At 52.8% G+C, this 15,352-nt stretch overlaps 1 protein-coding gene across 16 annotated transcripts in view; it reads right to left on the bottom strand.

Moving 5' to 3' along the window:
- Window positions 1-15,352, bottom strand: part of PLEKHA6 (pleckstrin homology domain containing A6) — a 135,299-nt gene that overhangs the window by 69,744 nt on the left and 50,203 nt on the right. The window contains exon 1 of one of the 16 annotated variants that reach the window (XM_084865818.1): window positions 10,027-10,176. The exons of the other annotated variants lie outside the window; for them this stretch is intronic. The gene's annotated coding sequence lies outside the window, so the exon portion shown is untranslated. Of the gene's footprint in view, window positions 1-10,026; window positions 10,177-15,352 lie in introns of those variants that run through there. 16 annotated transcript variants of the gene reach the window in all.

Genomic DNA, 15,352 nt, shown 5'->3' with positions numbered 1-15,352 from the left:
AAGAATAAGAAAGCCATAACCTCCGAATGAATCTTTGAATATATCCCCTGCCTCCCTTCCCCCAAATTCTCTAAACTAAATACATTGTGCTTAAAAAAGAAAAAATCAGCTGAAACCGGTTTGGCTCAATGGATAGAGCGTTGGCTTGGGGACTGAAGGATCCTGGGTTCGATTCCGTCCGGTCAAGTGCATGTACCTTGGTTGCGGGCATATCCCCAGCAGCTAATCAATGACTCTCTCTCATCGATGATTCTAACTCTCTATCTCTCTCCCTTCCTCTCTGTACAAAAAAAATCAATAAAAATATATTTTTTTAAAAAATCAGCATGCTCTCTGTTTCTGTCATTTCACCTAAGACTGGAGAAAATGCGGTCACACACCAAATGAGATCATCACTGGGCCAGACTGACCTCTCGCTTAAGCCTAAACACTAAGAGGAAGGCCCTAAGCTTTGGGATTTGGACCTCCCAGGATGCCTAGACAGGGCAGACGTGGCAGGAAGGAGGGAATTGAGAAATATGCTACTCTTCCCCTAGGCCAGTGGTCGGCAAACTCATTAGTCGATAGAGCCAAATAGCAACAGTACAACGATTGAAATTTCTTTTGAGAGCCAAATTTTTTAAACAACTTCTTCTAACGCCACTTCTTCAAAATAGACTCGCCCAGGCCATGGGATTTTGTGGAAGAGCCACACTCAAGGGGCCAAAGAGCCACATGTGGCTTGTGAGCCGCAATTTGCCGACCACGGGCCTAGGTAAATCCCCTCTGTCAACTACAAAGATCTGAACAACTGTTGGTGGTGGTTTTATAAATCCAGTGTTCAGGGAGCAGCTACCTCCAGGGTAGCCCCTGAGTTTCACAGTTCTCTCATCTGTTCAGATCATTTGGGGGGAAGGGAGGACGCCAGACTGTCCCAAGTTAGGAATGATGTGAGATACAAAGGCAGTCTCTGGTGAGTGGCAGCATCAAATCTACACGTAACAGACGCAGGCCCATTGCTGCCATTGCGGTTGCACCATTAGGAGCCCAGGGAGGACTGACTCCATTCAGGGGCAGTTTCCCCCTCTGCCTTCCACAGATTATTGCTCTTGTGCATTACTCAGTGGGAAAGGGGCGGGAGGGGGGGTGTGAAGAGGTAGAAGGAAGTTGATAGATATGGTGGTGCGCAGGGGAAACACACAAAAAGCACTGGATCAGGAGCTGAGTGTGGCTCAGTTGGTTGGGTGTCGTCCTGTGCACCAGGAGGTTGCAGGTTCAATTCCTGGTCCAGGGCACATGCCCTGGTTTTGGGCTCCATCCCCAGTAGGGGGCTTGCAGGAGGCAGCAGATCAATGTTGCATTCTTGTATCAATGTTGCACCCTCACATCAATGTTTCTCACTCTCTCCCTTCCTCTCTTTCTCTAAAAATAAAAAATAAAAAAATCAATAAACTATTTTTAATAATATTTCTATTTATTTTAAAGTATATTTTTATTATTTTCAGAGAGGAAGGGAGAGGGAGGGAGAGATAAAAACATCAATGATGAGAAAGAGTGAGGATTGAACCCGCAACCCTGGCATGTGCCCTGACTGGGAATTAAACCCTGACTTCCTGGTTCATTGGTTGAAGCTCAACCACTAAGCCATACGGGCCAGACAATAAACTATTTTTTTTTTTTTTAAAGGAGTTAGATCTTGATCCTAATCCTTGCCCTTTTGCATCTTTTGGCTCCAGTGTCTGCATCTCTGATGAAGGACTGATATTCTGTCTTCCTTACAGGACTGCGCTTAGACTGTGAGATCTCTGAGGGCAGAACCATGCCTTACCGGCTATGCATGCTCAATCTATAGCACAGGACCTCAGAGAGAACAGGGGTCCACAGACATCCGCTAAATTGAACCTATGAAGTGCACTCCAGGCTTAAAAGCACTACACGGCTGTATAAGGAGGGGTTATTATTACCTTTAGCCAAAATTATGCACCACACCATCTATCAAATATACAAAGACACTGGAATTCTATTTGGAAGCAGTTGATGATGTAAATAAAAACGAATTTTTAGAAATGCCCGTAGTTTCCAAAGTAACCAGACTGCACAACCCATTAATTACTTTGCCTAACGGATAGCTGTAGCCTCGAGTGCATTATACAATGTCTCGTGCTGGACGTGTGTCCTGTGCGCTTTGCCCAGCCCACACCACCTCTCTGCCATCTCCGAAGTCAGCAGCCCACGCTGGTCCGCTCACTATTTTGGGTGACATCTATATTGAGAGCTGGGCCCCTGGTTGGCAGCAGTTTTGGAATGTCTGAGAGCTTTGGGCTCCTCCGTCCCCTCTCCTTACTCCTTCCCACCCACTCCACGTTCTGCCTGCAGCTCACTCCACCACGCGCTTCCTGGGCTTGTCTCGGCACCCAAATGGGCTTTTCAAAGCCACCTCCAGCCTCTTGCAGAGTCCCACTGGCCTGGCCCACCCACCCTTCCTGCCAGACCCTGATCAGGGCATGGGCTGCCCATTGGAATGACATCACCAGCCTCTTCCCTCTCCCCCCGCCCCCATGAGGCATGCCTTTGATCTCTGCTCCTGGCCACTGAGGAGCACCCTGGGAAGACAGCACCACACTCGGCCAGCCTTCCCCACCTGTCAGCTCCTCATCCAAATGCCTGCTTTGGGGAGAGGGCCAAGCCCCGCCCGCTCCACACACTGGCCTCACCCTGCCCTGCCCAGGCACTAGCAGAAAGTGCTCCTGTCACATGGCCCTCCTCAGCTCTAATCCCTTAGGCAGGTGAAACTCATTCCACATGGAGCCCTCGCTGGAGTTCACGCGGGCTCCACCTCCCATCGTGCGAGCAGCTCCGGGACTCCCGGGCTGATGAGGAGGCTCCCAATGCCCGCTCAAGCAGGCCTGGCTCAGGGCCTCGGTCCTCTGGGCACACATCCCCCTGCAGATCTTTGTCCCCTCGTCCCCTCTGCAGCCCCATTCTAGACGTCAGAAGTGTTCTCTAACGTCTTCATCGGAGACCCCAAAGGAAGATGGGACATTCTTATTTGTTAGGAGAGAAAGGGGGTAAATGAAAGAAAAAGGGAGTAAAAGATTTGCTTTCAATATAGTAGAAATGCCCCAATATGTTCTCTCTCTGTCTCTCTCTGTCTCTCTCTCTCTGTCTCTCTCTCTCTCTCTCTCTCTCTCTCTCTCTCTCTCTCTCTCACACACACACACACACACACACACACACACTCACCACTCCTCTTTGCCCAGCCTGTGCATCCTTCTCCCTGGCCCTCGGCTGGTAGCTGGGTAGCCACAGTTCCCTAGCCCAGGCCCCCGCACCCCAGATGTTACCTTCCATGCTGGAAGACTCAGACCGCTGCCTGGGAAGGAATGAAACCCTACTCCAGACCGGAGAGAGCGGCCCAGGGTGGTGGAAGCAGCTCCTGAGGGAAGGAGGGAGCGAAGAGAGCCCGGAGCCCGGCAGCTCCCGGCCTTCCAAGGAAGGCGCTCGTGTCAGCTGTCTCCCGGCTCCACTCTGCACTGACTGAAAACCAGGGAGTCTCCCGATAAAGCTGGGTCTGAAATCCGAAACTGCATGTTGGCCGAGTCCTATATAAACACACTCACGCCCTGGCCCCTTGGTCGGACGGCTTACCCGCCCGCCCTGCTCCCCTCCCTCCTCACCCTGCCTGCAGCTCTGTAACATCAGACAGCCCTCTAGCTGCCGCTCCTCCAGACACCGGAGCACAGCCCTGCAGCCCGGGGGAGACCCGTCAGGCGTGGTCCGTTCTCTCCCAACCCCAGCCCCTCCAGCAGTTCAAGTCCAGGTGCTGAAGCGGCGCTCAGGGTCATGGAAGGAAGGATGGTGAGCAAGTTCCCAGTTTAGAAGCAATTGCTAGACTCTTCCTCCACATCAAGGAATAATAGTCTTTGAAGGTTCAGATTCAAGACTGGTCTGGAGTACAGCAACGGCTCAACGCACCTTTCTCCCCACTCCCCTTTTCTCCCCTGCTCCTCCTTCCCCTCCTCTCGCCTCCAACCTCCTGTGTCTGGCTGTTACGAGCAACCCCTTTCCCTAATGTTTCTCTTGTAATAAGAACCAGGCCATGTGAGAGTGGGAAGGGAAATCATGGTGACAATTACCTCGTTTTGCTGATAAGGGACTGAGGCCAGGAAGATGAAATGGCTTATCAAAGCTGGTGAGGGCCTGGCCAGTGTTGTTCAGTGGTTACACGTTGACCTATGAACCAGGAGGTCATGGTTCAATTCCTGTGCCTGGGGTTGTGGGCTCCATTTCTAGTAGGGAGCATGCATGAGGTAGCCAATCGATGATTCTTTCAACATTGATGTTTCTATCTCTCTCTCCCTCTCCCTTCCCCTCTGAAATTAATATATATATATACATATACATATACATATACATATACATATACATATACATATACATATACACATATACATATACACACACACACATATATATATGTGTGTATATATATATATATATATATATATATATATATATATATATATAATGAAGCCGGGGAGGCACTCCCAGCCCTATCTGGCATCTTGGGTGGTAGAATGGAAGGAGGAGGTTTAATGTCAGATGGAGTCATGTTTTGATACAACTAGATACTCACTTGAATCACTGAATGTGAAAAAAAAAAGTCATGTAACCTTCCTGGGCCTCAGTCTCCTCAGTTGCAAAATGAGGTAAATGGCACTACTTGAGAAAGTGACGACTAAATACGGTAGCAAGTGTGAGGCAGTAGCACACAGTAGGCACTCAATAAAGACCCACCGCCCTCCGGCTCTGTTTGCCATGCCCACTCCCTTTTCCCTCTGACTCAAAGGGTAACTCTAAATTGCCTTTAGTGTTTACTGTTCCTTCGGGTGTTGGTTTAATGTTTCTCGTTCATTGTCTTTATGTCACTCTGACTAGTAACATTCACGGGTCACCGCACAGGACTCGGAATGCAACGCTTCGCGTCGCTAACGGGGGAGCTTTATTTACAGACCAAGGTCACAGACTCTCCCACACCTCCACCTCCTGGCTCCCAGCTCCAGCCCCATGAGCATTTCCCCAGAACGACAGGCACACTCCCTTTATGAGCTTCACTGGTGTTGAGTCTTTTACAAAGTGAAGGCAAGCCCTGGCTGGTTTGGCTCAGTGGATAGAGCCTCAGCCAGATTCGATTCCAGTCAAGGGCACATGCCCGGGTTGTGAGCTCGATCCTCAGTGGGTGACATGCAGGAGCCAATGAATGATTCTCTCTCATCATTGACGTTTTTATCTCTCTCCCTCCCTCTCCCTTCCTCTCTGAAATTAATAAAAATATATTTAAAAAACCAAAAAAAAAAAGTGAAGGCAAGAATCTCCACCAGCAAAAAGATTACAACTTGCTTTATTACAGTGGTCTGGAGCTGAACCTGCAATTTCCCCAAGATATGCCTGTAGTCTTTGTCTTCAACTCAGCATGTCTAAAATGAAATTAAGATTCACCACCCACTGACTAACTATATTATGGTACAGTCCCCAAGGTAAGTAAAGGATGATATGATGGGGAAAGCAATTAATTTAGTGCTATCCAGGTTAAAAATAATTGGTAACTACCTATCTCTATATTTAAAAGCCTAAGTGACTGACCATCCAACCAGTAGCTATGATGTGCAATGACCACTAGGGGGCAGACACTCAATGCAGGAACTGCAGTTCTTAGTGATGCACCCAGAACCCGGGGTGAGTCACCTGAGAACTGCCCTCTCACAATCCAGGACCCCTTAGGGGATGTCGGAGAACTGGTTTTAGACCAATTCCCACAGGCCAGGCTGAGGGACCCCACCAGTGCACAAAATCCATGCAGCAGGCCTCTAGTATGACTATAATGCCTAGAGCAGGGATCAGCAAACTTTTATGAAAAAGGCTAGATAGAAAATATTTTCAGCTTCATTGGCCATATAGTTTCTGTTGCAAATATTCAATTCTGCCTTTGAGTACAAAAGCAGCCACAGGTAATTGGTAAACAAATGAGCATAAATTAATTAATATAAACAAATTAGTATAAATGAGCATAAATTAATGAGTATAAATGAATGAGCATGGCTGTCTCAAAAAAAAAACTCTACTTGTGGGCACTAAAACTTGAATTTCATATAATCTTAATGTGACACAAAGCTTTATTCATCTCTTCCCCCGGCCCACCAACTATTTAAGATTATAAATGTCATATTTGGTTTGCGGATCATGCAAAATTAGGTGACGAGCCAGATTTGGCCAATGGTCACAGCCTAGACTGGCCTGGAGCATCCCAGGAAGGACCAGCAGACATTGGTTAACAGTGACCTCCAAGGAGAGGAACTTTCCACCGAATACCATTCTGTATCATTTGAATATTGTAATCCGTGCACGTTTAAAACATTTCATCATCATCGGGCTCCCCATCTACGTTCTCCGACTTCTATCAATGTCTACATTTACCGTCTCACACAATCAGGTTTCTAACTGCCAGGTCAATTCTGACTCGCTCTCTCCCAACCCAGACTCTCACCCCAACAGTAATCAGTGTCCAAAACCCACTGGGGAGTCCCGTTCACCACAGGACCTCAGCCCACTCCTCCCTAGTCCTCTCCCTACCATTGTCTGTGGCTCCTATCATTCTCTCTACCACTCAACTGTCACCCTATACAGCCTTTACCCAACTTTTTACTTGGGTAAAGCTTATTTCCAAACAGGAAACAGAAGCTTCTTAAGGACTGGGACTATGTATTGCCTCCCGGCTCAGCTCCTCCACCAGTGCCTTGCACCTGGTGAGAATCCTGTCAACAGTTGCCTGATTGCTATCTCCCATCCTGTCGGTGATGGTTTGGAATACAGGGAAAGATCCATCTGGAATAGAAGCCAGTCTGAGACACGCAGCAGGGCAAGAGTGCACAGGAGTGCGAGGCCTTGGATAGCAGGAACAAGCATTTAGGGTAGGGGTGTCGAACTCAATCAGAGAAGGGGCCAAAATCTAAAATCCAGCCTAAATCGCGGGCCGAATGGTTTACTGAACAGTCATAAACTGACAATGTCATAAACTGACAGCGGAGTGCAGTGATGACAGTGCGGTGCGGGCCACATTGCAAGGCCTGGCGGGCTGGATTTGGCCCGCAGGCCTTGTGTTTGACACATGTGATTTAGGGAGAGGAAAGATGTCAGAGTCAAGCTCTGCTCCAAAAAAGGGGGCTGTGCTTTGGAGAAGGAAATCGGGAGGCCCCTGGGTATTTCCCCCTAATTCCAATCTCTGGAACATTAGCCTAGAACAGTCAACAAAGCCAAATATCAACAGTACAATGATTGAAATTTATATATATATATATATATATATTATTGATTTTTTACATAAAGAAAGGGAGAGAGATAGAGAGTTACATCTATCAGCTGCCTCCTGCACACCCCCTACTGGGGATGCACCTGCAACCAAGGTACATGCCCTTGACCAGAATCGAACCTGGGACCCTTCAGTCCACAGGCCGATGCTCTATCCACTGAGCCAAACAGTCAGGGCTGAAATTTCTTTGGAGAGTCAAATTTTTTACACTTAAACTTCTTCTAATATCATTCTTCAAGATAGACTCGCCCAGGCTGTGGCATTTTTGTGGAAGAGCCACGCTCACGGGGTCAAAGAGCCGCACGTGGCTCTCAAGCCGCAGTTTGCCGACCATGGGCCTCCAGGGATAGGGAAGTGTTGGTGGTCCCCGAACCAGATCACATGCTGGCGCAGGAAAAGCTCTGCCCAGCATCCAGGCCTGAGCTGCCGCCTGAACTCTGCAGAGACCAGGCGCCCATTCCTTCCCAGGCAGCCTGTCTGCGGCAGAGTGCTGTGAGCATGGTTTTCTGCTTCACCATGCTTCCTGCTCTGGAACTAACCAGAAAAAGACTTCCTGAATGGGTAACTAAACACTAATGATCGCTACCAAATATAATAGGGTTTTCAAATATTTCTTCCTCTCGAGATGCTCAGAGGGGGTTTTTAAAGACACAAAAGTGTTGACTCGTTGGGACTGGAAATACCTTTGCTCCCAGTGCTTATTGAATAAAACTGAATATAGTCATTTTTTCCTGCTTCCCAGCATGAATTCAGGTTATGCTATAAAAGTAATTGCCTGCTTTCTTTATAGGAGAAAAAAAAAACACTTCACAATCACCTGTGGCAAAGAATGGGTCTTAAAAATCCCATTGTATACCACAGGGAACTTGTGATTAGAGGGTTCGCTAATTTACACCAAGCCACACAGGGGTAAAGTCAACATTCAAAACTAGGTCTGCTCGAAACCGGTTTGGCTCAGTGGTAGAGCATCGGTCTGCGGACTGAAAGGTCCCAGGTTCGATTCCGGTCAAGGGCATGTACCTGAGTTGCGGGCACATCCCCAGTAGGGGGTGTGCAAGAGGCAGCTGGTCGATGTTTCTCTCTTCGACGTTTCTAGCTCTCTATATCCCTCCCTTCCTCTCTGTAAAAAATTAATAAAATATATTAAAACAAACAAACAAAACCACTAGGTCTGCCCAGCTTCAAAATGCAGTCTTTTTCTTACAACCCAGACTTTCATGACAGTAGATCATCAACGTCCCCCTGTCTCTGAAATCCACAGGAATGATTCTTTATCGTTTCCATCAGAAGCAGAAGCGATGGACAGTCTACAGCCAATGCTCCTCTTGCCTGCACCCCCTCACACGCCCATCCTCTGGATGTACTCGGGCCTTCCCGGGACGGAGAAAACGAGAGCAAAGCCAGGATGCCGGCGCCCCAGCGACGTTCAAGGGCACGGCGGCCTCTCCCTGGCTCCCACGCGGCGCCCAGTCCTGTGCTTGCCCGGCCTTCGCAGGGGCTGGCTCCGGCCTCCCCATGGGGCTTGGTGGTTGGACGCCCATGAAGCCTGGCATTGTTTGGGCAGCACAAACACAACGCTTGCCTGGGCCCTGGCGCCTTTCTTTGGGTAAATATTTGCCTGGCTCACCCAGGAGAGGGCCGGGGCCTCTTTGCCCCACATCCCCACCACCCAGTTCTAGGAAGATGAGTTGGGTGGCACAGAATAACTGCAGTGCTTACACCCAGTCGGCCCGGTCCCCTGCATCGGTGCCCTCTAGCATAGCCTCAGAGCAGCTCCAAAACATGTGCAGCTTGGCCCCCTGCCCGTTACCAAAACTGAGCTTCCAATCCCAGAAGGGTGCCTGACCGTCTACGGAGACGGGGTTCACCAGGCTCAGTGATGCACCCTCCGTGCAATCAGCGGGATTTCCACCTGGCTCTCTCCAACCGACCACAGGGGCCTGGGAAAACACCCGACTGCTCCATCTCAGGGCACCTGCCCCCAGAAACACGCGCGCTCCCGAGCTCGTCTGGCCCGAGGGGGTAGCTGGACACCAGGAGTGACCCTGCCCAAGAGGGCAAGCCACAGCCAGGAGTTTGGAGCTCACACACACAGGATGTTAATACGGGAGACAACAGCCGACCCCAGGCTCCCTGCCTCTCAGTCCCACAGAGAAAACACCCCCTCTCTTCAGTGGTCTATACTCTGTGCTAGCCCACGGACACCCCACAATGCTCAGCCTCCATTGCCCCCATTCCCCAGGCGCTACCCTTAAGGCCTTCACCCCGCACGCTGAGGCCCCCCACCCTCCTGTCTGCCATCTCCCTGGGAGACGCGGCCATTAGCAGAGAGCACTGTGTAGGTGTCTAATGAAACCATCAGCAGCAAACGCAGAACCCCGTGCAAGCTACCCCACAGCATCCACCGGGGATCCTCTTACAGGCAGCTCCCTCCCCCGAGCTTCCTGGAAAGGTCCCCATTGTTTGCCCAGAACACAGAAAAGTGTCTGACTCTGCCCTCCCACTTATCAGCTGGCACAGACTCCCCTGCCTCGCCACAACCCCAGGGGGCGCCACTCCCATAAGGAGCTCAGTGTGAATGGTGCCCCCAGAATTGTGGGTCACAGCAGCCCCAGGGGGGTGGGAAAGTCAAGGTCCCCCAGATGGGAGGCACAGGGCATTCTGAGAGGATGTCCACCTACCTGGCCTCCTTAGGAGTCCCAGAGCCATATCCCGCCACGCTGGCATTTCAGGGTCGGGGCATGGGTAGCCAGGGGCCCCCGAGAAGGCTGGTAGGAGGTGGCAGAGGTGGCGGTGGACAGCATGAGTGGCTCGGCACCCCTCCCACCTGTGTTTCTGAGTCCTCTCTGGTCTGCACTGTAGCTCACCTGTTCCTGTTTCACCCTTTAAATGGAATGTTCCACTTGCCCTGGAAGCCCAGGGGGAGAAAAAACGATCTGTGGAAGAAAATCTTTCCTTTTCAGAAGCTGGCATCCCTGGGATTCCCTCGGGTGCTGCTGCGGACGACAGGTGGGGGGAAGGGGACAAGAGCAACAGCCGAGGGGGACCCTCGGAGGACAGGGCAGACTGGGACTGATGCCCACTGCCCCTCTCCTGGGGATGGTCTGAGCGGGAGCCTGGAAGAGAACAGACACCTGTGCCTCCGTGGCTCCTGGCAGGTCCCCTCTCGGGTATCAGATGGGCACCTCCACAAGCTGGGGTGAGAAACAGTGAGACCCCCCCCTTCACCTGTCTCCTGTGCCCCTTTGAATATCTTATCTTTCTCCTCCGGAGCCCTTATCTCTGACTCAGAGACCTTTATCAGCCCCTTCACAATGGAGCGGAGGCCAGAGATGCCCGCGTAGATACCACAGGCTTCTCAAAGACGCAGTGTGATGCCAGCAATGGTGAGGGGGAGGAGAGCAGCACCTCAGGGACAAACCCAGGCCTTCTCATTCCACAGGGGCTCAGATTACCCCGAACCCACACCCCGCTATCAGTGCAGAGGTGGGCGCCTCTATCAGGGCAGGCCCTCCGTGCCCGCACGTGCTCCGGGCCCTGCCCGCTTGGCCCGGAACCCTAACACACTCCTATCCCACCAGATATGCGGGTTCTCGCCGACAGAAACGGGAGAATGACATTTCTTTCCAGCCCCTGGGCCCCGGCCAGCTGTTTTCCAACTCCGGTGAGACAAGCTGGACTTTGATTACAGCAGAAAAGATTCAGGTGAGACACCAAGAAGCACTTGGAATGATAAGAGGAGGTTTAGGACGGTGCATGGCGCTTTAGGTTTACAGCCAACGTCCCCTGTGTAAGGTGTGGTCCCCGGCCAACGTGCTATTCTCTTGGTCAGAAATTTCCAGGGCTTGTGCCTCCCCTGCCTGATTCACACGGGCCTCCCTCGCTCGCTGTCTCGGTGCCCAAGGCCGCGTCCCCACTCATCATTCAATGCCATAGTCACTGCTCCGTCTGACCCAGCCAGAGCCTCTCAGTGTTTCCGCAGAGGCCTCGGCATCTCAGCTGCGGCCATGCCAACCCCACCCTCTCCCCAAACGTCCCTCTTTTCTCTCCAGCCACCAGAGCGAGACAACCTTGAAGGCAGCAGATCTCGCGTGAAGATATGGGTGTGAGTGGTTCATGTATTCCAGATATTTTCCAAGCATCCACAGTGCCAGAGGCTTTGTCCCTGCAACTTGAGGAGCTCGATTCTGTTCCTGGACACCCCAAAACCAAGCCCACCCACCCATCGCCCTCAGAGGCAGCCCACACCGGGAGGTCGGGGTTCGAGGGGGCATGTGGAATGATGGAGTTGGGAGATAACGGGAAGGGAGTGGCACAGGGACAACAGCCTCTGAGAGGGCGGGTGGGCGCTCCAGATAGAGCGACACAGGTGAGGGGTGGGAGAACATTGGCCCTTGGCCAGGAGAGGGGTCATGCTGGAGGTGAGCATCACCCCCATTTCCTATGCGTTCACACTGTGCACAGTGGGGACTGCTCTGTACTTAGGGTCTTGCTTGTTCCTCGTCACTCCCTGAAGCTGGAGGAGTGCATGGGCCAGGCTGTGGGGTCCCCGCAGGCATGACGAGGCTCCTGCTCAGTAAATACTGTCCAACGATCAATAGATAAGATGACCTTCTGAGGCTGACCCCCAGCAGGAAGCGGCCGGGGTCAGCTACAGGCCTGGAACACACGCCCCACCTTTGTAAACGATTCAAGGCGGCACCGGGCCTGAGCAGGGAGCGGAGGCACTGGCTGGATGGGAAGTGGGCGCCCGGCTTTCCTGGCAGGATGGGAAGTGGGTGTTGGAGCACACCCTGTCCCTGCGAGAACCCCAGGGGGGCTGGGAGACAGCTGCGGGGAAGACAGCTGGAGGTCACTCAGAATGGACCACAGGAGGGACCTTCCCAATGGGCCAGCCTAGAGTACGCAGCCTCCCAGCAGCCCCTTGTCCCAAATGGGTGTGGGGGCTGTGGGCAGGGTCCCTCCGCATGTCGGGGGGAGGGGGCAGGTTCTCTCCATATGTGGGGGCTGTGGGCAGGGTCCCTCCACATGTGGGACCAGGTACCAAGAGATAATGGTCACCTCCAGCCGATGGCCTTGCACCAGGGCCTCTGTTGGTCTAAGTCTAAGGGGGACGCGTGGACACAGGCTGCCACCCGCCCTGGCCCTGCCTTGTGAGGGGTGGGCTTTCAGCTGCCGAGAAGGCCAGGCAGTCCCCGGGACTCCAGACTCTGCTGCTCCGTCGCGCCCCCTTCTCCCCTGTCCCACCTCCGGAAAGTGAGCAGGGCCAGTGCCCCCTCGCGCCCAGCCCTGCCCCGGGGCCCACCCCTCCTGCCTCGGGGTCCTCACCTCCCGCCCCTGATAAATGGAGGCTCATTCTCGCCCTGGACACTGGGGATGGATTTGGCAGGATGAGGGCTTGCGGCTGGACACCCCACACTGGACTCCCCACCCGGAGGTGGGGTGGACTTCGGGGAGTGCTGCTCAGGTGATGCCAACAGAAACCTCCTCCAGGATTCACCTCAAACACAAGCTCTGGTCCCTCCCTGAGGCGCCGAGAGGGGGAGGGGGGCGGCTTCTAGAGGGAGGGGCCCCAAGCAGGCTTGGCCGCTGCCTGACTCGGGAGAACTGGAAACCAAGACTTAACAAGCTGGCTTCTCCCTGGAATTTCCCGGCAGGGGGGAGGGGGGGAAGATGGAGGCTGAACCCGAGAGGCCCCCATCGCTCCTCCTTTCTGGAAAGTACTAGGTCCCACCCCTCCCCACATGGGCCATGCTTGTGAAGACCTACTATAGGCAGGCATGCTGGCCCTGGGCAACCTCTTGGAACTGGATCCCTGGAATAGGGAGATGGGATGGGAAGCAGAGAGGGTCTTGGCCTTCTCCTTAAAATCCAGAATAATGCCACCACACTGCAAATCCTGCCTCATCTCTTTTGAAAAACAAATTCTCGAGCCAAATCTGGCCCATGCCAGGCAGTCAGGCACCTGGAAGTGAAGCAGGAAGCAATTCCAGGAGATCTTGTGGCTTCTCCTTTGTGCCAAAGAACTGGGGGAGGGGGGCGGGGGGAGAGGCTGGGGGAGGGGCCTGGGCTCAGTCACCTGGGCTCTCAGATTGGACAAGGCAGCTATTGCAAGGCAGAGTGCGGGAGAGCGTTAGCCAGGGGCCAAGCTGCTCAGATGACCCCTGAGAGCACCTACAGAACAACAGAGCCAAGCACCAGGGGCAGATGGACAGGACAGTCCATACATAAGGCGCCACTCCGTCAAAGCCAAGGGCCCTGGGCTCCCATTCTGACCCTGCAGCCAATGTGCTGTGTGCCCTCAGGCAGGCCACCACCTCTCTAATCCTCAGGCAGCTCCCCTGAACGGGGCCTTAAGGAGGGGCAAAGGGGAGCGGCAGTAAGCCGTCCCTGCCTGCTGAAACCCTCAGAGGGTCCCATCCATTCTCCGGGGTAAGGCTGCCCGCCTGCTTTCCAGCCCCCTCCCCTGAAAGCCCTGACCGGTTCCCCGAACCCCAGCCCCTGGTCAGGGGATGCACTTCCGGTCCCATGCCTGCTGCATCCCAACCTCTGGGCACTCTGTTCCTTCTGTGGAGCCCCTCCCCCACCCCTTCCCCATCCTTCAAGGCTCAGCGCAGACCTGCTCCCACAGCTGCTCCTGACCTCCTCCCAGACCTGAGGTCCTCCCTAAGCTCTGCCACATGCTGTGTGACCTCGGGCAAGTTTGCCAACCTCTCTGGACACCACTCTTCTCATCTACGAAGGCTTTCGTCAGAGAGTTCATCTAAAGACGAAGAAAAACAGCGCATCTGAAGCCCGGACAAGAGTGCTTACACAGAGGTGTTTTTCCTCTGTTTCCACAGCACCTGCCCATCTCATCTTATTTTTCTTTTCTTTTTTTAATATATTTTATTGATTTTTTTACAGAGGGGAAGAGAGAGGGATAGAGAGCTAGAAACATCAATGAGAGAGAAACATCAATGAGCTGCCTCTTGCACACCCCCTACTGGGGATGTGCCTGCAACCAAGGTACATGCCCTTGACCAGAATCAATCCCGGGACCCTTCAGTCTGCAGGCTGACGCTCTATCCACTGAGCCAATCCGGTTTCGGCTCATCTTATTTTTCTTAATTCTCTGTCTACAAGTCTGTGTCCCCTGCCAGACAGTGAACTTAAAGGACCATGTCAAATTCCTCTTTCACTCAACAAATACTTAGTAAAAGTCTGCTCTGTGCCAGGCACTGTTAGGTGCCAGGCTGCCAAGGGGAGAAAGACAGTCTTGTGGTTTGGTGTCCTTCGTGCTTAGATGGGCACCGAGGGCCACGCTGCTGCCGAGTCAGGAAAACCAGGCACCAGGAGCTGCCGTGGGCTCTGCATTGCAGGCCTTGCCTCCCCGCTTTCGCAGGAGCTTAAAGGTTGGGGGGGAGGAAGGAGCTGGAGACATAAACCGTGGCCTCGCCGCGTACTTTGCTATGTGCTATGTAGGCACTCTGGTCCGTACTTCCAACACGCTCCTGAGATGAACTCCCTGACAAAAGCCTTCGTAGATGACAAGAGTGGTGTCCAGAGAGGTTGGGAAACCTGCCTGAGGTCACACAGCAGGTGGCAGAGCTTAGGTAAGATCTCAGGGCTGACAATCTCCTGCCCTTAGTCTCATGCTGCCCAGTTCAAATACACTAACAGATGAGGCCTGTGTGCCTGGACTTCTTTTATTAAAAAAAAAAAAAAAAAAAAAAAAAAAAAAAAAAAAAAAAGGAAATAATGGCCTATTCATTTCAAGGCTCTGAACAGCATGACTTTAATTCTAGCGGCCCGGGCAGCCTTCTGGACATGGCCTGGCCTGTGCCTTTTCTCTCCTGCTGCCACCGCAGTTCTCAGGCTGGCTCCCCACCCTGCCCGGGAAGCCAAGGGGACAGCTCATCCACGGGCTGCCATCAGCGTTTGCCACCTTCAGAGAGTCATCGGTGGCTGCCTGACTGGTGGTCCCAGACTCCTGAAGCCTCAACCCATGTCCCCCTGGTCCAGACC

This window comes from Pipistrellus hanaki (genome assembly GCF_964339955.1).
Source record: "Pipistrellus hanaki genome assembly, chromosome: 18".
In the NCBI taxonomy this organism is placed as follows: Eukaryota; Metazoa; Chordata; class Mammalia; order Chiroptera; family Vespertilionidae; genus Pipistrellus; species Pipistrellus hanaki.
This window is presented reverse-complemented; position numbering and strand designations above follow the sequence as displayed.